This window comes from Phyllobates terribilis, unplaced genomic scaffold (genome assembly GCF_046119375.1).
Source record: "Phyllobates terribilis strain yellow unplaced genomic scaffold, ASM4611937v1 Scaffold_8__6_contigs__length_399053987, whole genome shotgun sequence".
In the NCBI taxonomy this organism is placed as follows: Eukaryota; Metazoa; Chordata; class Amphibia; order Anura; family Dendrobatidae; genus Phyllobates; species Phyllobates terribilis.
This window is the reverse complement of record NW_027362768.1, coordinates 157,407,873-157,430,423: the sequence shown is the minus strand read 5'-3', so window position 1 is coordinate 157,430,423 and position 22,551 is coordinate 157,407,873.

The window sequence follows — 22,551 nt, the reverse complement described above, 5'->3', positions numbered from 1 at the left end:
GATAAAGGGCTGGCTGTAATCAGGGTACGCCAGGATTTCATCCCCCGTGAGGGCCATCTTCAGCTGGCGGAAGGACTCTTCTTCCAGCTTCTCCCATTTGAAGGGTGGCTTCTGGTTCTTGGCCTTCCTGGACTGGCCTATCAGGAGGTCCTGCATAGGAGCTGCCTTTTTGGTGAAACCGGGAATGAATCTTCGGTAGTAGCCTACCAACCCGAGGAACTGCCGCACTTCCTTTACGCTGGAGGGGCTTGGCCATTCCTTAATTGCGGTGATCTTATCAGGGTCGGGAGCCACTCCGTCAGCACTCACCACGTGTCCCAGGTACTGCACCTTTGGTTTCAGGAGGTGACACTTGGAGGGTTTCACCTTTAGGCCGTAGTTTGCCAGGGCTTCGAACACTTCTGCCAGGTGTTTCAGGTGGTCCTCGTAGGTCTTGCAGTAGACGATGACATCGTCCAGGTATAACAGGACCGTCTCGAAGTTTCGGTGTCCCAGACAGCATTCCATCAATCGTTGGAAGGTTCCTGGTGCGTTGCAGAGTCCGAACAGCATGCAGGTAAACTCGCTAAGTCCCATCGGGGTGGTGAATGCGGTCTTCTCCCGGTCCGCCTCTGCTACAGGAACCTGCCAGTACCCGCTAGTGAGATCCAAAGTGGAGAAGAAGTTAGCAGATTTTAAAGCAGCCAAAGACTCCTCTATCCTTGGGAAGGGGTACGCATCTTTGTGTGTGATACAGTTGATTTTCCGGTAATCTACACACATTCTCATGGTGTTGTCCTTCTTTTTAACCAAGACTAGTGGAGCTGCCCAGGGGCTACAGCTATCCCTGATTACTCCAGCCTCCTTCATGTCTCTAAGCATCCCCTTGGCGTGTTGGTAGTGTGCAGGGGGTACGGGTCGGTATCTCTCCTTTATGGGAGGATGGTCTCCCGTGGGGATGTGGTGTTCTACCCCCTTTACTCGCCCAAAGTCTAACGGGTGTTTACTAAACACTCTCTCGTACTCTTGAACCACCCGATAGACTCCCTGTTTCTGGTGTGAGGGAGTGGAGTCAGTTCCCAAATGTAGTTGCTGACACCAGTCCTCCATTGGTTCTTAGACCCGTTACCTTCCTCTGGGTGAGATGGAGGCAAGGGTTCCACTGACTGTACAGAATTTTGGTCGATGGTATACAATTTGGCTAGCGTGGCATACCGGGGCAGGTATACTTCCCTCTTCCCGATATTTATTATGCGAACGGGCACCCTCCCATGGCGTACATCAACCACCCCCCGTGCCGTCAAAATGGTGGGCCTACTGTCTGAGTAGACTGGTTCTACCATTGCCTGGTAATCTCTACCTCTCAGACCAATAGCTGCCCGGCACCAAATCATCATTTCACTTTTTGGGGGCATGGCAATAGGGAAAGGGTCACACATTCTCACGCTTCCTATCTCACCACCGGAGAGTTCCACCTGTTGCCGCCGCATCAGTGCCCGGATCTCTTTTTGGAGCACTCGCTGCTGGCCGGAGCTGGCGCTCTTGGCAACCTGCTGTAAAATGAAAATCACCTCTGCAAGACAATTTTCAATCACATTAGTTCCTAGAGTTATCTTTGGGTGACTCTCGCGCTTGTCAATGTCTACAATGATCAGTCCCTGTGCTGCCAGTTCGACTCTACCGATTTTAATGGTCATCTCTTTAAATCCGATCTGTGGCACGGGCTGACCATTGCTGGCAATGATACTCAAGTCGTCGTCAGGGTAGCGGGTTATATCCGAGTCATTCCAGTACTGCTTGAAGAGCACGTATGGGATGGTGGTGACCTGTGACCCGGTGTCAAGTAGGGCACTCATAGGAATGCCATCCAGTACCACAGGCAAGACTGGACGTCCTCCCACGTATTTGTCACGCCAGTTCGATGGGCCTGGTGATCTTATTCCTAGGGGTTGGCCCTCTACCCCAGGTTGTGCCAGTTTAAAGGACAGTACCTTGCCATATGTCCGGGTTGATTGCAGCGGCGGCAGATGGGTTGTCCGTCCTCGTTGTATCGGTCGCTGGGTCTTCCTCTGGCCGGTGGGGTCCTCCTTGGTCGACGCCACGGGATGTCCTCCGGTCCGGATGCCAGCTGGATCTTCCCTGGAGCAGAAACCTGTAAAGACTGCACAGTTCGGGTTAGCGCAGCAACGCTTTTAGCTAGCTCTTTGACCTGATGGTGCAGGTCTGGAGCCGGGTCATTGTTCAAAGCCTGCGCGTCAGCTCCCACAGGCCCTGCCGACAAGGGCGCCGCCTCCTGGTGGTAAGCGGTAGTAGGGCGCCTGTGGGTCACCACGCCACCCGGTGCCGGTTCTCGGAGCACCCGGATGGCTCTGTCCTTGAACTGTGCAAAGTCCAGATGAGGATCCTGTAAGGCCATTGCTCGCAACTGGGTTCGGTGGGCATTGCAATATAGTCCCTCTATAAATTGTTCGGTCAACAGCCTGTCCTCGTTTCCTACGCCGTCAGGGTCGGTCTGCTTAATGGCTCTCAGGGCCACTTGTAGGTTTAGTGCATAGTCCCTTATATTCTCATGTGCTCGCTGTTTGCACCCGTAGAATCTAAGCTTAATCTCGGCTGAGGTGCGGGTATCAAAGGTGTCCTTCAGCCGGGTTAATATCCCTGCGACAGTCCTCCTCCCAGGTGGCCAGGACTTTACCTCCCTTTGGGCTGCCCCGGTTAGTTGGGCCACCAGGATGCTCACTTTTTGCTCTTCTGTGAGGGGATATACCTGGAAGAGGCTATCCAGCATTTCTCTAAAGTCATTCAGGGTATGTGACTCCCCTGAGTACTGGGGTAGCCAGGCTGCCCCCGGGATATAGGGCATGGTGAAAGGCATGACCGCAGCAGCGGCGGCGCTGGCGGTGGCAGTGAAGCTCTCCTCCGTATCCGACATCCTCCTCCCCCCTAGTGGACCGTGGCCTACCTTGCGATGATCCTCTTCCGTAGGCCGCGGTTCCGCAGTGGATCGTCAGGGTTGAGGACCTTCCGTCGCGCTCCTGTGACGTCGGCGTCTGCTCGGCTCCTTCCAGGACCTTACGCAACGTCCTGACGTGAGGCGGGGCTTCAGTTCTCGCGCGCTTTCAGAGTCCACGCCCCTATTCTTCCCGCGCGGCGTCTTCAAGATGGCGTCCAACGGCGGGAAAACTCCACGGATGGCGGGAAGAAGGCAGAAGATGGCGCCGGATGGCGGGAAAACTTCACGGATGGCGGGAAGAAGGCAGAAGATGGCGCCGGATGGCGGGAATCTTCACCACAGGTAAGTTTAACAGTCTTCTTTCAGGCACGCAGTACCCGGTGGTTGCGGGCACGGAATCCTGCCGACTACGCCAAAGTTGACGCGCCCCTGGGCCTGAGTCGCGCAGCGTTGCGCACGCGGGAGCCTACCCGGAGCCGGATCTGATAGGGGTAGTAGTCTCGTGGCGGTGACCCGGTCCGTGCCCAGGGAGTCAAGCTGAGTGGCAGAGTTTAGCAGAAGATGGTACGGTGTTCGACTACGCCACCCGTTGAAGGCGGCTATGAGGCCGCTGCTGCAGGGCAGACCGCTGAGGCCGGTGGTACGATTGTGCAGCGTAGATGGTATAACCCCCAACGGGAGGGGTATGGCCTCAGGGCAGCCGACGTGTTTGAAGGGGGTAGCAGAATAGCATGCAGGTAGCAGGAACCACTCAGAGACGGTGCGGTGTAGTTCAGGGTCTTTACTGATGACAAAGGTAGAACCTCCCGGAGTACTGGCTAGCGATCGGGGCCTGGTCAGTCCGTGAGCAGATCGGATCTCCCCTGGCCAGGCGGAGTTGTAGGCCTCCCCAACTAATTGTACTCTTCTGGCTACCTTGCTAGAGGCGGGTAAAAGTAGCCCACGTCCCTGAGTGTACCGTGTGGTGCTCACCTGTATGGCCGGTGACTCGGGGCCTTCTGGTAGCTTCCGCTCCACGACGGCGGTGCTGGTCCCTTGCGTGTGACCGTGCCTTCGGGTTTCTTGGCCAGAGGACCTGAAATCCCCTGCCGGTCGGTTTCTGCTGCTGGGTAAGGATTAGTCTCCACAGCCTCGGACTCCGGGTCCGGTGAGAACTCTTCAATCAGGGCGAGCTCTACAGCTTCCAGCCCCTGACTCCTTTTAGCACTGCTCCCACTGAGCTCCTGATCTTTCTTTCCTATAGCTGCTCCTCTCCAGACCAGACTATGTCTCTGTCTGGGACTCTTCTTCTCCTCTTTCTCTCCTCCCTAACCCTGCCTCAGCCCCAGTCTTATATAGGGGAAGTTCTTCCCCTCCCAGGACTGGGCAGGAGGTGTGGCATGCATAGGATTCCTGACCAGGAGACCTCCCACCTGCTCTCAGACGTAATATTGCTATTACTGTGGAAACCAGACCCCTGGGGTGCCACACACCCACTGCTGGTTCAAAGTTATCATTGCTACATAGAAAACTTTTATACCAGCATCCATCTCTTCATATTCCTTTCTGCTAGAGCTACCACAGTATTTAGTACTGTCTGAAAAACTCAGAGAGGACTTCTAAGGTCACTAATTGGGCAGCTGCTCAGAAAGGGTGAGAGCAGAGCCCAATTTAGCAACAACATGCTGGTGGGATATCCTTTTCTTGTACATGGTGATCGCAGCACCCCCACCGCTGTATGAGGTACCTATACACAGGTCCGCAAACCAGACTGTGTACTAGGGTACAATAAAAATATGGGGGGAGTTGATCTGTCTGATCAAGTCCTCAACCTCTACAGTGCCATGCCGAAAGCTAGTAGTGACCCCTGAATCCCGAGCCTGCGCCCTGCAATAGTGTGATTATACTTACCTTTTCCGCTCTTCAATGGGCATTTGCTTCATAGTTCTTCTGCACAGGTGCCTGCGAGTCACTGCTACTGAAGGGTGGAAAAGGTAAACATAATCGTGCCATTGCAGGCCCACAACTACATGTCACATGGTACTGTGATGCTGATGGAAGGGAGGTGGTATGCAAATGAACACCAGAGGCAGGAGTTTTCTTCCAGGCACCACCACAGAGTCTGGAAGAACTCATTAACATAAAGGATTAAAAGATGATTTATAAAAAACAAGACAGCAGCTATGAGGCATACAGGTAAGACTATTTTAACAATTCTGTCACTTGTATGCCCATAGTAATAGGTTTAAAACGTCCCAGGGGGTGACAGATTCCCTTCAAGAAAAGCTGTATAATGCTATGTGAAAGTTTTCCTGCCTAATTTGAAAATGATATATTATGAGTCTAGATCTAGCTGAAGTCATAAATTGCTCTTTTAAATTTGAGAATTAGACAGCCATTTGATATTGATTTTCATGAACATTACACCAGTTTCATCAGATTTAAAAGACATAATTAATGAGTTTTGCAGTGCGTAATGTGAAAGATGCTAACAGATCAACTTTTAAGGAGTATTTCCATCTTAGACATTTGCGTCCACAGAATATGCCATGAATGTCTGACAAATGCCATTTTCACATTTGTACTCCACACCTTTTTTCATAATGAGTGTTCCCTATCCCGCTTTTACATCTAATCCGTAACTCCCATGGAAATTAATGAAGAGGACCACAAATATTCAAGGCCATCTCTCTTTTTATTGGAAATTGGAGTGCATCTATCAGACAGTGATGACATATCCTGTGGATAGGCAATAACTACTTATGGTGGAAATACCCTTTTATTAGACTGTTTAGTGTTTAAAGGGGTTTTCTATGAGTTGAAAAATTCTTAACCTGAAAAGCTTTTGTGTTGAAAATAATTTCACTGCATTTTCTCTTGCTTTGATTATTTTTTTCTGGTCCCAATATCCCGGGCACATGCCACTCATTTGCTTTCACGTTTGTGGTGTTGTTGCCAGTTCAGCTTACTGCAATTGTAACTTTACACTGTAAAGGAAAAGATGAAAGGTGTCGGTAGTTCCGCGCTCCTAGGTTAGAACAGATTATATAGAATCCAGGACTTGTGTTGTGGATTTATTCTTTTGACAAGCTAAAAACAGACACGTTTCGTGGACGTCCCGTCCACTTCATCAAGTTCATAGCTTAAGAGATGTTAACAGCAGAGAACGTATATACACATGGAAAGTGAAAAAAACTGGCTCCAAGGCACCAGCAAACGTTTTCATTTAAAAATTAAACCTTTACATATTCCTTAAAAAAGTGTCTATTAGTGTCATTAAGAGAACAATTATAAAAAAGTAATGAGAATTGTATAAAATTGAAATAAAAATTGAAACGTCTTCTACATAAGTTCCATGATGTAAAAATAAAATATATTTTTGTGTATGATGATTCGAACCCGTTATCTCTTGGTACCCTATACCATATAAAGACAACATCCATGGTCAGTACCTCTAGACCATAGAAGTATCTGATAGCTGGTGGATGTTGTTTAGCTGCCTTTTTAAGAAGGATATAATTATAAGATGGTACTAACAAGGAAGACATGATTGTAGAAAAATGTATATTTATAGTGAAACACTGACAAGTGTATACGCACATGCATCCAACATTGCCCATATCCCTATCACTGAGTCAATAGAATAGATGATATACAAACTGGGCACATTGAAACCACGGGGTTTAAATGAGGTTACACTGCCCAAATCCAGGCAAGCCAGCGGAAGGGTGAGTCTCTGTAATTTGCCCCATCTTGTGTAGTTGTTGAGACTGTTTTATAAGTTATTGATTGTTGGTGGTTCAATAAATTATTGCCACACTGTTTACCATCACCCTGTGTTGTCTGAGTAATGTTCTACCCATGGTAAAAGAGAGTGGGCGTTCAGTGGTATGAGCCCTTGTCCATGCAATCTTTCTAAAGACCACCGGGCTAGCGGACAAGAGCACCCACTGACCCCCGTGTTTTCACACTGTCTCTGATCTGTGATATGCAGGGACTTTAGTGGAGGAGACTACACTTGGGTTACAGAGCAGCAGCTGATGATGCTAGCCCTATCCCATGTACAACATGTAATTGATAATGCGGTACATATTGGGGCAGTGACATTGGTCTGAGAAATCCATATGAAAGATGGCCATAACATCACTGTCATGATGGGAAAGAATCGGCAGCGAGATCATGTGACTCAGATTCCCGCAAAAAAAAAATCGGATTAACTCTTAATTCCCTGCTGTTTGTAACATTCACTACAACAGTCCAAAATCAAAATAATAGTGACAGCAGAATGAACAGAATATAAAGAATACACCGACACAATGAATAGAGTTCATTAATTTTTATTCTTATCTATTATCCAATTTAGTTTTATTTAATCATCCAGTGCCATTTTTAGATTTGCTGCATAAAAAGGATGTGAACCAGAGGAAGGCAAAACAACCCCATATGTGGGGAAAAATTCCTTCCTGACCCCACATACTGGCGATCGGCTAATCCCTGGTTCACTGCAGTGTCAGCTCTGGATGGGGCCCTGTCACACCTTTACATGGAATATTTCATACATATCTAATATATATGTTTGTCTTATTTTTATATTTAGACTATTTAAAGCGTATGTCTAACTAAGGGCGGTGTAGCATCGGCGTCTCTGCCCCGTGCTAGGCAGAGACGCCGTCCCTCTCACCTCCCCACTCCTGGCGCGGCGTCCTCCAGCGCTTCTCTCCCCGCTGCTTAGGGCACGCGCGCGCGCGCTCCCCCGCTCTTAAAGGGACCGCGCGCGCCGTCCTAAGGAGTCCCCGGCCAATTGCCGGAGGACCTCCCATTTATAAGGCACCTCCTCCAAAATGGAGGTGCCCGAGCTATGTTGTTTGCACTGTGTCTCAGCTGTGCTTCAGCCCTCAGGTTCCGCTGCTAGCCTGTCTTCCCGTCCTGCATGCCAGCCTGTTACTTGCCTAGTCCGTCAGACCGCTCACCTGGGAGCATCTTCTACTTACCTGCCTTGTCTGCCAGTCCGCTCACCTGGGAGCGTCCTTCAGTTACCTGCCTGTTACCTGCCTCGTCTGTCAGACCACTCACCTGGGAGCGTACACCAGTTACTTGCCTGTTACCTGCCTTGTCTGCTGACTGCTCACCTGGGAGCGCCCACCAGTCACCTGCCTGTCTCCTGCCTCGTCTGTCAGACTGCTCACCTGGGAGCGTCCACCAGTTACCTGACTGTTTCCTGCTGTCTCAGTCTGCCCGCTCACCTGGGAGCGCCCGCCAGCTACCTGTCAGGTACCCGCCTCGCCTGTCTACCCAGAGACTGCCCCGGTCACTTGCCGTGACCACCTGCCTATCTACCCAGAGACTGCCCCGGTCACTTGCCGTGACCACCTGCCTATCTACCCAGAGACTGCCCCGGTCACTTGCCGTGACCTCCTGCCTATCTACCCAGAGACTGCCCCCATCACTTGCCGTGACCACCTGCCTGTCTTCCCAGAGACTGTCCCCCGTCACCTGCCGTGACCACCTGCCCGCTTACCCAGAGACTGTCCCCGTCACTTGCTGTGACTACCTGCTTGCCTTCCCTGGGAGTCACCCGCTTCCTTACAAGGACTTTCCACTTGTATTGCAGCTCAGAGGTTCCACTTCCCGGACCGGTAACAGTTAGCTCGGGCCATGGAACCCGGTGGCACCCAAGCTCCCTCGCTCTCTGACCTATACCATGAACTCTCCCGTCAGAGATCCCAGCAGGAGTCCATCCTGAACCACCTGTGGAATGTCAACTCCCGCCTGGACACACTGTCTGCTCCACCAGCAACCACCGCTAGTGTCACGACTCGCACCCCGGCAGCACCGTTGCCCACCAATACCATGGCATCCTGTCCCGGACCCCGGCTGTCTGCACCTCCTCGCTTCGGAGGCGACCCCGCTCAAGCTCGGGGCTTCATAAACCAGTGCACCCTGCACTTTGAACTCTTGACTCACCAGTTTATCTCCGACCGGGCCAAAGTGGCATTCATCATGTCCCATCTCACTGGGGAGGCACTGGCATGGCTTAACCCCCTGTGGGAGAGAGGGGATCCCCTGGTGTCCGACCTGTCGTCTTTCCTCATTGCTTTCCGGAGAGTCTTCGATGAACCGGGACGAAAGACCTCATCTGCCTCCTCTATGCTACGTCTCCGTCAAGGGAGACTCACCGTGGGCCAATATGCCATACAGTTCCGCACCCTCGCTTCTGAGCTTGCCTGGGATAATGAGGCCCTGGTGTCCGTCTTCTGGGAGGGCCTTTCCGGTCGGATTAAAGATGAGCTCGCTGGTCGGGATATTCCTACCACCCTGGATGACCTGGTGTCGCTGGCTACCCGGATTGACATCCGGTTTCAAGAACGCACCAAAGAGACCACCCGTGAGAAAGGGTTTCCCCGCCTAGCTCCTACTTTCCAGAAACCTGTCTCCTCTTCTGTCACTCCCTGGGCACACTCACCCGAGCTCATGCAGGTCGACCAGACCAAGATGGTCAAATCTCGCCAAGAGTCTCGCCGAGCCGAGGGGAGCTGCTTCTATTGTGGCAGTAAAGAGCACTTGATTCGTTCCTGCCGGGAGAGGCTGGGAAACTCCAGTGTCTAGGACCGCTCGGAGAGGTCGCCCTAGACAAAAATAAATCCTCTCCAACCCTGACTTTGTCTGTATCTATCTCCTGGGGAGAGACCCGTCACTTTGAACTCGCCCACCTGGATTCTGGATCCGCTGGAAACCTCATCTCCCAGTCCCTGGTTGAGAAATACCGTATTCCCACCAAGTCTCTGGCTGAACCCTTGTCGGTCGCCTCAGTGGATGGAAGACTCCTTCCGGTGACCATCCTGCTCGCCACGGAACCCATAACCCTGCAGGTGGGAATGCTGCACTCTGAGGTAATCTCCTTCCATGTGTTGCCCGGACTCTCCCACTCCCTATTGCTAGGTCTACCTTGGCTCCAAACACACGAACCCGTGTTGAACTGGCATTCCGGTGAAGTACTCCGGTGGGGGCCGGACTGGCATAAGACCTGCCTGGTTCCGGTTCGTCCGGTTCGTCCTCCACCTACCCCAGCTAATTTACCCGGTCTTCCGGCTCCTTACTGAACCTATGCTGACGTCTTTGGTAAGAAGGAAGCAGAGACATTGCCACCTCATAGGCCATATGATTGCCCGATTGACCTGGTTCCTGGCGCCACTCCACCCCGTGGGCGTATTTATCCGTTGTCTGCGGCCGAAACCCGGGCCATGTCTGAGTACATAGAGGAGAATCTGGCCAGGGGATTCATCCGGAAGTCTACTTCCCCGGCTGGAGCCGGATTCTTCTTTGTCAAAAAAAAGGATGGCTCGCTACGCCCCTGTATTGACTATAGAGGACTCAATCAGATCACGGTTAAAAATAAATACCCCCTTCCGCTCATCTCCGAGTTATATGATCGCCTTAAAGGCGCCAGGATCTTTTCCAAGCTGGATCTACGTGGAGCGTATAACCTGGTCCGTATCCGTCAGGGAGACGAGTGGAAAACGGCATTTAATACCCGTGACGGACACTATGAGTACCGTGTGATGCCCTTCGGTCTCTGCAATGCTCCCGCCGTCTTCCAAGAACTGGTCAATAGTGTTGAGCCACCCCCGTAGTGTTCGAGTTCGGTTCGGTTCGTCGAACACCCGTGTGTTCGCCGAACTGTTCGTCGAACTGTTCGTCGAACACCTTCGAACACCGTTAAAACCAATGGCAGGCAAACAAAAACACATAGAAACACATAGAAAACACCTTCAAAGGTGTCCAAAAGCTGACAAACTGCTCAGAAGACATAACTAACACATGGAAAAGTGACAAGTACATATAGTCATGCGAAAAGAAAAGAGGTGGAGGAGTAAAAGGAGGGGGAGACACAGATATAGGCATGTCATGCCCTTCTAAAATCCAAAAAGTGAGAAGCCGACACGGCCAGTCCGCTCCTGCCCGTGCCACCTCCGTGTCGCCGGGTTTGTGCCAGAGCCGCGGTGAACCCTGACGGCCAGCCCCCCTCTCCCAATACTGGTGCCTGTCCGCTGGTGGGTCGAGCGAGCCCCCCTGTGGTGGAGGCAGCTCTAAGCTTTTTAATTTAAATTGTCTCTCTAATTTGAATGAATACACTTTAAATCCATTTACAAGGATCTATTGGAGGGCAAGTCTCATGCCAGCAGCCGCGTAATTCCAGCTCCAGTAGCGTCCACTAAAGCTGCTGCAGTTAAAAAGCTTTTATAAGGATCGAGCTCGGCTGTCCACCGCAAGGCATCCTACTGCCAGTCCCAGCCCCTATGCCTTGGGGTGCCTCCTGATGCTCTTCACTAAGTATCCCATGGTCCCGAATCATTTCCTTTGAAAAAATTAAGTGTCTAAACTACAGGTGGTGTAGCTTGCTTAACAGCCGGGATAATCCGCTGACTAGCAGACACTGCTACTAGGCAAAAAGTATTTCCTGGGCTAGATGCAGTTAAAAATTTGTAATTAGATACTCTCGTTGGATGCTGAGAAAGCATTCCATAGAGTCTCCTGGCACGCCATATATGATTCTCTTAAAAAGCTTGGGGTAGGGGTCTAGGGGACCCTTTTACAGCCAAAATCACGGCCCTGTATCGCAATACGTCACCTAGGCTGAAGATAAATGGAACTGTAGCACCCTGAGGGCTCGGTTGCTACAGACGTATTGCACCTCACCCAGAGGTGTGATATCTCACTCTCAGGTAAGGATGGAGTGTGGATCAGGACCCGACACCTGCATGCATTACACCACATTGCCGTGGGGCAGGGCGACCAATATGCCCCTGAGATGGGCACGACAGTCCCTGTCCCTGGCTGGAGTGGGGGGAGGGAACACTGAGGAAGGGGAACCCTGTAGTGCAGGAGCAGGGAGGAAGCAGTTCCTGGGTGCATTGAGAAGGGAGTATAAAAGGTGGGCACCATCTTAGTTCAGTGCAGAGAAGTCTGAGCAGAAGTGGCAGGGAGCAGGGGCTCTGCATGAGCTCTGCTCCGGAGGCGGGCCTAGTAACAGAGGCCCAGGCCTGGAAGAGGGAGAAGGAAGGAAGAGGAGCGGAGAAGGCTCCAGGAACGAGGAATGAAGGGATCCCAGGGGTGTGGACGGGCGAGTCGCCACCGCACGCCCAAATCCACCTGCGTGGAGGGGTCAGGCCAAAGGGGGAGACCGGTCCCCGAACTAGTGGAGGCAGGAAACGACCCTCAGCTAGAAACCGGAGGCTCTGACATTTTATGTGGCGCAGCCCCTCGCTACACCCGCTAGGAAGGCACCACATAGGGTCAGGGAAACTGGCGCCAAGTTTACCAAGAGGAGGCCCGAGGCAGCCGGACAGAAGTGTTGGTAAGAAAGGCCAGACAAAGGACACACAAAGGGGGTCCTGTGAAGTGCTCCAAAGTTATCTGGGAGTTGTCTGAGCCCCTCACCTGGTGAGCACAGTACGACGTAGGCAGCCGTTACCTGCAGACGTGGTCTGGATAATAAGAACTGTGAGTAAAGGCCCTGGACTGCATCACTGACTCCGTGTCGTTACTGCTGCTGCCCTGCACCATCACCCCCATCCTCCGCATACACTGCCCTGAGGCTATACTCCTCCCGTGGGGAGTTATGCTACGCTCTGCTGCACCCACAACACCAGCCTCAGCGGTCTGCCCTGTAGCAGCGGTTCACTCTGACCGCAATCCACGGGTGGCATAGTCGGACATTTAAACATCAAAACCACATAAATAGTTCCGCCACTGGTTTGACCGCCATGAGCCACGGAACCTGGTCGCCGCCACGAAGACTACAACCACCAGCATCCACCAAAAAGGGTCCGGCTCCGGGTGTCCCAAGGCCCAGGGGGTGCGTCAGAACATTTTCATCACCTTTCACAATCACCAATGGGACAAGGCAGGGATGTCCTCTGTCCCCTCTCTTATACATCCTAGTGACGGAGCACCTGCTCTCATCAATTCGCCATAACCCCAATATTGGGTGGATTGAGGTGGGAGGCACCGAGTACAAGTGCTCTCTATTTGCTGATGATGTCCTAGTATATATCACTCAATCACATATATCCATCCCTGCTGTTATGGCTGAAATAGATCACTTTGTTACATGGTCAAATTTTAAAATCAATGCAGCGAAGTCTGAGGCCCTCGATGTCTCCCTCCCCAAATCCATATAGGATTCCATCCAGTCCAACTTTCCCTTTGCCTGTCCCTCACAGGGTATCAAATACTTAGGAATTCCTATTCATAGAGACCTCTCCCATCTATGTTATCTTAATTTTGGGCCCTTTATTGAACAACTCCATACAGACCACGGTTGGCAAGTTAGAACTGTAAGATTCACTACGTGAACCGCTGGTGTTTTGTGGAAAAGCACATGTACACTGCATTCCAAATTATTATGCAAAAAGTGTTTAGGAGTGATAAGGGAAGAATTTGTTTGTTTGTCAGTTAAACTCATTGATGGTGATGTGTGTCAGGGCTCTTCATATCACTGTAAGCAATTGCAGACACCTGTGCTAATTAGTTTGGCAGGTGTGTCCAATGAAAGGCAAGACTACTTAAGAAGGCTCTCTCACATTATTAAGCAGCCTACATTTTCTGCCAAAATGGGAAAGAAAAAGGATGTGTCGGCTGCTGAGAAGCAACAAATTGTGGAGTGTTTAGGTCAAGGCATGACTACAATCAACATTGTGCGATGATCAGGATGAAGTGTCTTGGCAATCAAGAAGTATGTAGCTGATTCACAGTACACACGTGTGCGTGCTGATAAGGGCAAATTGAGGACTCTTTCCTACAGGCAATTATGTCAGGTTGAAAGAGCAGCGGCAAAAAAGCCTTGTCATAGAAGCAGACAAGTTTTTGAAGCTGCTTGTGCCTCCAACGTCCCCCGAACAACAAGATGCAGGGTCCTTCAGAGGTTTGCAGCTGTGCATACGCCATCCTGTCGACCTCCTCTATCCACTTCACACAAGCAGAAACGGCTCCAGTGGGCCAAACATTACATGAAGACTGATTTCAAAACAGTTTTGTTCACGGATGAGTGCCGTGCAGCGCTCGATGGTCCAGATGGATGGAGTGGAGGATGGCTGGTTGATGGACACCCCACGCAAACACGGCTACAGCGCCAACAAGGAGGAGGTGGAGTAATGTTTTGGGCTGGAATCATGGGGAGAGAGATTGTCGGCCCCTTTAGGATCCCTGAAGGCGCTAAAGATGAACTCCATAATGTATGTGGATTTTCTCAAACAGCACTTCCTGCCATGGTTCAAGAAGAAGAACCGTGTATTTCACAGCAAGATCATTTTTCTGCATGATAATGCACCATCGCATGCTGCACATAAAACATCTGCATCTCTGGCTGATATGGGCATAAAAGGGGACAAACTTATGGTGTGACCCCCATGCTCCCCTGACCTCTACCCCATTCAGAACCTTTGGAGCATCATTAAAAGGAGTGTCTATGATGGCGGGAGGCAGTTCACATCTAAGCAACAGCTCTGGGAGGGTATTCTGTCCTCATGCAAAACAATTGAAGCAGAAACCATCCAAAACCTGACAAATTCAATGGACGAGAGAGTTCAGAAGCTCCTTTCGAACAAGGGGTCCTATGTGAAAATGTAACATCACCTAGAATAAAGTTTTGAGTTGAAAACTGTTTGATTTCAGTTTCTAACAACCTGCTAATGCTTATAATTTCAAAAATGACCATTTTTTTGGTCTTTATTAAAATGAAAAGGTTGATCGAAAAGTTTGGGGGATCTAAGAGTGTGGCAACACAGTAGTCATGATTACTTCGAATTCTGACAATATGAGGGTCATGCTGCAGGTAGTGCAGCAAGAAGGCACTTATGTGTCTTGCGCATCTCGGAGCCCCAAAATTATTTTCCGGGCTAGATGCAGCTAAAAATTATTTTTAATTTTAAATCTGGTGAAGCTTTAGTATAGATGGCCTAATAGGATCAGTGCTGCACACTGCTACAAAGCCCAAATTATTTTCCAGTCAAGATACAGATAAACATGATTAGTAATTTGAAAGCTTAAAACGGTTGGTAGGGTGATTTTAACCAATCATCAAGCTTTTACTCTCCCCAGGATGACACAGGGGTAGAAAAGTCGTTTCGGATCCATGATTTGTTCATCTTTATGAACGTGAGTCTGTCTACATTATCAGTGGAGAGCCGCGTGCGCTTATCTGTCAGCACACCACCAGCAGCGCTGAACACACGTTCAGACAGAACGCTGGCTGCGGGGCATGACAAGATCTCCAAGGCGTAAGTGGCTAGCTCCGGCCATTTATCCAGATTGGAAGCCCAAAAAGAGCAAGGGTCCAGTGACACAGTCGTGGCTTCAATGTTTACTTGGAGATACTCCTGTACCATCGTCTCTAGGCGTTGACTATGTGTCAGACTTCTTGTCTCCTGTGGCCTTGCAAAGGATGGGCTAAAAAAGTGGTGAAATGATTCCGCAAAATTGATGTTACCAGCAGATACTGTGGTTCTGTTACGGTTTGAGTGCTGAACACTTGACGGTCCCACGGTTGGCAAGTTGGAACTGTGAGATTCACTACGTGCACCACTGGTATTTTGTGGAAAAGCACATGTAAGATTCTGCAACAGTCTCTGCTGATACTCCTGCATGCGTGCATCCCTTTCTATGGCAGGAATAATTTCTGCAAATTTACTTTTGTACCGGGGATCTAACAGTGTGGCAACCCAGTAGTCAGGATTATTTCTAATTCTCACAATTCGAGGGTCATGTTGCAGGTAGTGCAGCAAGAAGGCACTCATGTGTGTTGCGCATCCAGGAGCACCAAGTCCCTGTTGTGTTGGTGGCGAGGTAACAATCATGCTTCCTTCCTCTGTCCTCTCCCCCCAACCTCGCACAACAGAAATGTGATCAAGGTCTCCCTCATCTGATGAGTCTTCCATCAGTTCGTCCTCCACTTCTTCCTGGGCTCCTGCACCTTCCTCACTAGTTTGGCTGCTACCATGCGCCCTGGTAAAACCATCTCCCCCACCCTCACATGCCTGCCGCCTTGGTGCTGCCGACCGTCTGGACCTTGCAGATGTTAGCCCTTCCGCATACAACTCCTCCTCCTCTACTTCCTCCACCTCCTCTTGTGCCACCACCTGACTCCGAATTCTGTTTAACATGTGCTCCAGCATGTAAATCACCGGAATAGTCATGCTGATAATGGCATCGTCAGCACTAAACATCTTCGTCGCCATTTCAAAACTGTTCAGAAGGGTGCATAGGTCCCTGATCTGAGACCACTCCTCCAGCGTGATTTGCCCCACCTCTGAATCTCGTTGGCCCAGGCTATACGTCAGAACGTATTGCACCAGGGCTTGTCGGTGCTGCCACAGTCGCTGCAACATGTGCAGAGTTGAATTCCACCGGGTAGGCACATCGCATTTTAGCCGGTGAAGTGGCAGGCCCAACGACTTCTGTAGAGATGTAAGTCGCTGAGCTGCGGGATGCGAACGGCGGAAGTGAGCACACAGCGACCGTGCCCTCTGCAGAAGGCCATCTAGTCTGGTATAGTGGGCTAAAAATTGCTGGACAACCAGGTTCAACACGTGAGCCATACAAGGCACGTGTGTGACATTGCCCCGGCGAAGGGCCGCACCCAGGTTTGCAGCATTGTCGCACACGGCCTTCCCTGGTTTCAGGTCCAGTGGAGACAACCATTCATGAAATTGGTTCTCCAGAGCTGACCACAACTCCTCAGCTGTGTGACTCACATTTCCCAGACATTTCAATGTAAAAACCGCCTGATGACGTTGAGCCCTACTGCCAGCATAGTAAGGAGGTGTGCAGGATCCCTTCTGCGCAGTTAGAAAGCTTGTGGCATGACCAGACAGGCTTTGGGTGCAGGTGGAAGACCGAGAGGAGGTTGAGGAGGCAGAAGCAGTGGAGGAACTTTGACATAAAGAGGATTGACGCACAACTCGTGGGGACGGCAAGACTTGGACAGCAGCCCCTTGTCCTGCTGTCACCATAGTTACCCAGTGCCCAGTCAGCGACATGTAACGCCCCTATCCATGCCTACTCGTCCAAGTGTCTGTGGTGAAATGCACCCTGTCACACACAGAGTTTCTCAAAGAAGCGGTGATGTTGTGTGCGACATGCTGGTGGAGCGCAGGCACACCTTTCTTTGAGAAGTAGTGCCGACTGGGCATCTGGTACTGGGGCACTGCGACGGACATAAGGTCTCGAAAATCCTCTGTGTCCACCAGGCGGAAAGGCAGCATTTCTGTAGCCAAGAGCTTGCAGATGGTGAAATTCAACCTCTTAGCTTTCTCATGGCTAGGAGGAAATGGTCTTTTACTTGTCCACATCTGAGGGACCGAGGGCTGGCTATTGTGCTTAGAGGGGGTTGATAAGGGTGTCCCCGGCAAACTGCCAGTCTGTGAGGAAGATGCAGGCGGACATGTTAGGTTAAAAAACCAGACAATGTGAACTGAGGTCTAAGATGGCAGACATACAAGAAACAGAGGCATGTTCACACTAGCAAAAAAGAAGCAAGACAAAAATATATCTCATACCCTACCATAATTATATATAAATGTAAAGCAAAATTGCATAATAAATATAGGGTACTTAGTGAACTATTTTTGATCAAAAAAAGTATACAAGCCGTCCCACCAGCGGCAAGGTGACCCTAAATTGGGACGGTACCTATACTGCCTATATTAAAAACCTTACTGTATATCAAAGTTGAAGTAATGCATATAAAAGGGTAGACAAATAGGACCGGGTCCCAACTCCAGACCACCTAGGCCCGTGGTAAGCTACATATATACCAATCAGCTCAACAAAGGGCATGCCACACCCTTAAATTGCACAGAATGCAAACAAGTAAAAAAACCAGACAATGTGAACTGAGGTCTAAGATGGCAGACATACAAGAAACAGAGGCATGTTCACACTAGCAAAAAAGAAGCAAGACAAAAAAAGTATACAAGCCGTCCCACCAGCGGCAAGGTGACCCTAAATTGGGACGGTACCTATACTGCCTATATTAAAAACCTTACTGTATATCAAAGTATAGGTACCGTCCCAATTTAGGGTCACCTTGCCGCTGGTGGGACGGCTTGTATACTTTTTTTGATCAAAAATAGTTCACTAAGTACCCTATATTTATTATGCAATTTTGCTTTACATTTATATATAATTATGGTAGGGTATGAGATATATTTTTGTCTTGCTTCTTTTTTGCTAGTGTGAACATGCCTCTGTTTCTTGTATGTCTGCCATCTTAGACCTCAGTTCACATTGTCTGGTTTTTTGACTTGTTTGCATTCTGTGCAATTTAAGGGTGTGGCATGCCCTTTGCTGAGCTGATTGGTATATATGTAGCTTACCACGGGCCTAGGTGGTCTGGAGTTGGGACCCGGTCCTATTTGTCTACCCTTTTATATGCATTACTTCAACTTTGATATACAGTAAGGTTTTTAATATAGGCAGTATAGGTACCGTCCCAATTTAGGGTCACCTTGCCGCTGGTGGGACGGCTTGTATACTTTTTTTGATCAAAAATAGTTCACTAAGTACCCTATATTTATTATGCAATTTTGCTTTACATTTATATATAATTATGGTAGGGTATGAGATATATTTTTGTCTTGCTTCTTTTTTGCTAGTGTGAACATGCCTCTGTTTCTTGTATGTCTGCCATCTTAGACCTCAGTTCACATTGTCTGTTTTTTTGACTTGTTTGCATTCTGTGCAATTTAAGGGTGTGGCATGCCCTTTGTTGAGCTGATTGGTATATATGTAGCTTACCACGGGCCTAGGTGGTCTGGAGTTGGGACCCGGTCCTATTTGTCTACCCTTTTATATGCATTACTTCAACTTTGATATACAGTAAGGTTTTTAATATAGGCAGTATAGGTACCGTCCCAATTTAGGGTCACCTTGCCGCTGGTGGGACGGCTTGTATACTTTTTTTGATCAAAAATAGTTCACTAAGTACCCTATATTTATTATGCAATTTTGCTTTACATTTATATATAATTATGGTAGGGTATGAGATATATTTTTGTCTTGCTTCTTTTTTGCTAGTGTGGACATGTTAGGTTGCCTTGATCCAAAGGTGGTGCTATCGATGTCGGACAGCGCTCAACACCAGCTGGTGTTCCCACCTCCAAAGAAAATGATGACCTGCCAATCACGCTGGCTGTTGCGGGTAAAGAGGTGGCAGGTCTGCGCCCCAAAACAGGTGTGACTGCTGTCCCCCCAGTCACAGAGGATGAAGAGGCCGCGGATGCACAAGATATGGCAGACGGTGGTTGGCCCGGCCGGCTAGGCCGCATTGTAGCACACTGAGCTTCCCACTGCAACTTATGCTTCATGTCCATGTGCCGGTTCATGCATGAAGTACTCAAACTATGTATTTTTTGGCCTCTACTTAGCTTTTGCTGACAAATGTTACAGATAACACGAGTTGGGTCATCTTTATTGATCTGAAAAAATGCCCAGGCTATGCAAGGCTTAGCACCCATGCGACCTAAAGAGCCACCACGACTTGTGGTGAGAGGCAGAGTTGTGTTTGAGGATGCAGTTGTTGACGTGCTTCCAGTACTACGTCTCTGTCCAGGAAGGCGCAACCTGACCTCGTCGTCACTAGCATCTTCCTCCACCTCCTCTGCTGACCTCATCTCTTGGCTGACTGTGGGTTGACAATAAGTGGGATCTCCAACCTCATCATCATCACCCTGTGTGTTATCACACCCGTCGTCCTCAGAGCCAACCTGTTCCTGCCCTGACAAAAAACTAAAGTTGTCGCTCCAATCAGGTATTTGAGTCTTATCATCGTCTTCCTCATTGTCTCCACCAACAGGAGTTACAGTTTGGGAATGAGGGTCTACATTATGGTCAGAACCTTCTGCGTCTGGTCCTGGATCCGACTCATAAAGATTCTGGGCATCAGTGCAGATCATTTCCTCGTCTGGATTCACAGAAGCGCTGGAGTCGACCTCTGATTCCCAGGCTATAGTATGAGTAAACAGCTCTGCAGACTCAACCATCTGTTCTACCTCATACTCAGACGGGCAGCTGGAGATTTGGGAGCTGTGAGGAAGCAAGTGCGATTTGGGTGACACCTTTGAGGACTGGAGTATTTGTGATGTTGAAGTTGATGTGGAGGAGAGCCCACTTAAAGGAGCACTTGATATCCGTTGAAGCACCTGCTGTTTTTGTGCCTCATCTGGAATTTGTAGCGATTGGCGTGGCCGTAAGAAAGGGATCTTATCACATTGTCCGCTAAAAGAAGTAGACATTTTAGTTTGGCTGGAAGATGGTCTTTCTTCTGCAGATGTTACTGTTGCTTTAACACCTACCCCACGGACACAACCTTTTTTCCCCTTCCCAACACGCCTATTCCCCTTTCCACCAGCAGCAGGCCTTTTTCCACTCATTTTGGTGGTTAACTAATTCACAACTCTGGAGTTGTTTGCACAAAAAAACAATGGATGGTAATCCACGTCAGGCCCGGTGGTCTTTGTTTTTTGCCCGCTTCGATTTCATCCTTCATTTCCGCCCGGCGGACAAGAATGTCAAAGCTGATGCCTTGTCCCGATCCTTCCTGTCCTCCGACCAAGAGGAGGAGCCTATGCACATTATCGACCCCTCCAAGGTGATGAATGTGGCCCCCCTGGATTTGACTCGTCTTCCACCCGGCAAGACGTTCGTGGCGCCTCCTGACCGTGAGAAGGTTCTTCACTGGGGTCATTCTTCTAAACTTGCTGGCCATGCCGGCCAAAAAAAGACCTTCCTACTCATTTCCCGGCATTACTGGTGGCCTACCCTGCGTAAGGATGTGGTAGACTTCGTCTCTGCATGTTCATCTTGTGGCCGCAACAAGGTTCCCAGACACTTACCAGCTGGTCATCTCCTGCCGCTTCCCATACCTGTTGCCCCGTGGCAACACATCGCTTTGGACTTCATTACCGATCTTCCTGTCTCTGCCGGGTGTACTGTCATTTGGGTGGTCGCTGACCGCTTTTCTAAAATGGCCCACTTCATTCCCCTGCCTGGTCTTCCATCTGCACCTGAGCTGGCTAAGGACTTTATCCGCCATATCTTCCGTCTTCATGGCCTACCCCTCCACATTGTGTCAGATCGAGGAGTTCAGTTCACCTCGCGCTTCTGGAGAGCCACATGTAAACTGCTGGACGTCACCCTGGACTTCTCCTCCGCTTACCACCCTCAGTCCAATGGTCAAGTTGAGCGGATCAATCAGATCCTTACCAGCTATCTCCGGCACTTTGTTAATGCCCACCATTCTGATTGGGTGGACCTCCTCCCTTGGGCCGAGTTCTCTTACAATAACCACGAGAGCGAGTCCTCTTCCAAATCCCCGTTCTTTGTTGTCTTTGGCCAGCACCCCCGGATTCCGTTTCCCGTCTCCGCCTCTGTGGACAACCCTGCCGCGCAGTCTCTTGTCAGCGAGTTTTCTACCATTTGGGAGAGTACTAGATCCGCACTTCTTCTGTCCTCCGAGCGGATGAAGAGATATGCTGATAAGAGACGTCTGGATCCGCCTCAATTCCGTCCGGGAGACAAGGTTTGGCTCTCCTCCAAACATGTACGGCTCAAGATACCCTCCTACAAGTTAGGTCCTCGCTTCATCGGCCCATTCGAAATCCTCAGGCAAATAAATCCGGTGGCCTACAAACTAAAACTCCCGGCCACCTTATGGATTCCTAACTCCTTCCATGTGTCTCTCCTCAAACCCGTTGTCTTTAACTCTTTTTCCAATAATCCAGGTGCCCCTCCTGCTCCGGTTTCCGCTGATGACGTCTTTGAGGTAGAGAGTATTCTGGCCTCCAAGAGGGTAAGAGGAGAGACCTTTTTTCTGGTAGATTGGAGGGGGTTTGGTCCTGAGGAGAGAACTTGGGAGCCCAGGGAGAACATCAATGCCCCGCTTCTCCTTGAAAAATTTCTTTCTGGCCAAAAAAAGAGGGGGCCTAAAGGGGGGGGGTACTGTAGCATCGGCGTCTCTGCCCCGTGCTAGGCAAAGACGCCGTCCCTCTCACCTCCCCACTCCTGGCGCGGCGTCCTCCAGCGCTTCTCTCCCCGCTGCTTCCGGCACGCGCTCCTTCCCCGGCAGTGTGCTTAGGGCACGCGCGCGCGCGCTCCCCCGCTCTTAAAGGGACCGCGCGCGCCGTCCTAAGGAGTCCCCGGCCAATTGCCGGAGGACCTCCCATTTATAAGGCACCTCCTCCAAAATGGAGGTGCCCGAGCTATGTTGTTTGCACTGTGTCTCACCTGTGCTTCAGCCCTCAGGTTCCGCTGCTAGCCTGTCTTCCCGTCCTGCATGCCAGCCTGTTACTTGCCTAGTCCGTCAGACCGCTCACCTGGGAGCATCTTCTACTTACCTGCCTTGTCTGCCAGTCCGCTCACCTGGGAGCGTCCTTCAGTTACCTGCCTGTTACCTGCCTCGTCTGTCAGACCGCTCACCTGGGAGCGTACACCAGTTACTTGCCTGTTACCTGCCTTGTCTGCTGACTGCTCACCTGGGAGCGCCCACCAGTCACCTGCCTGTCTCCTGCCTCGTCTGTCAGACTGCTCACCTGGGAGCGTCCACCAGTTACCTGACTGTTTCCTGCTGTCTCAGTCTGCCCGCT